At 40.5% G+C, this 607-nt stretch overlaps 1 pseudogene; it reads right to left on the bottom strand.

Moving 5' to 3' along the window:
* Nucleotides 1-275: 275 nt before the first annotated feature.
* Nucleotides 276-607, bottom strand: LOC148776097 (large ribosomal subunit protein eL42-like; annotated as a pseudogene).

Below are 607 nucleotides of genomic sequence, written 5' to 3'. Positions count from 1 at the left end.
TGTACACATACACACAGTGTTTATATTTTCTGTATATATACATATACATATATATATATATAGTTGACATGAGCAACAAAACTTGAAAAAAAAAAAACATAATGAGCATTTTTGGTGGTAATTGAGGCTACTTGCTACTTACCTAGACCTGCCTAAGACATATGGGTTGTGTGCCCTTCCACTAAAAGTCACCAGCCTCTTAGGCTTTCTGATTTGTTTTTAAATTAAACAATCTCAATTTTTTATTATTTTCATAGTAAAACAAAATAGGAAGCTCAAAACTGGACCACTTGGGCCTTACTCTTCTTCTATCTCCTCCCAGCTCAAAATGCATGCAGCTCTTAATAGCTTGCAATCTCTCAGATCTGCCAGTTGGGCCTAACGCATTCAAGCTTCAGTACATCACTTGCAGTTTTAGCCTTTTTCCAGAAAATCGGCTTCATCTGCCCACCACAGCCACTCTGCTCCCTGTCCTAATGCTGCTTTCCCTGGGCATACAGACTCCTTGCCCTTCTTGCACTGGGTCATGTTGTGGGGCTGGTGCTTGCCACATCTTTTACAGAAAAGTCCAGTGGACTTTAGGAAAGCTCACCACGTTCACGAGCAT

Source organism: Moschus berezovskii, chromosome 11, assembly GCF_049115385.1.
Source record: "Moschus berezovskii isolate FMDL1 chromosome 11, NW_MosBer_1.0, whole genome shotgun sequence".
In the NCBI taxonomy this organism is placed as follows: Eukaryota; Metazoa; Chordata; class Mammalia; order Artiodactyla; family Moschidae; genus Moschus; species Moschus berezovskii.
Note: the sequence above shows the minus strand (reverse complement) of the source record. Positions and strands in the feature narration are given on the sequence as shown.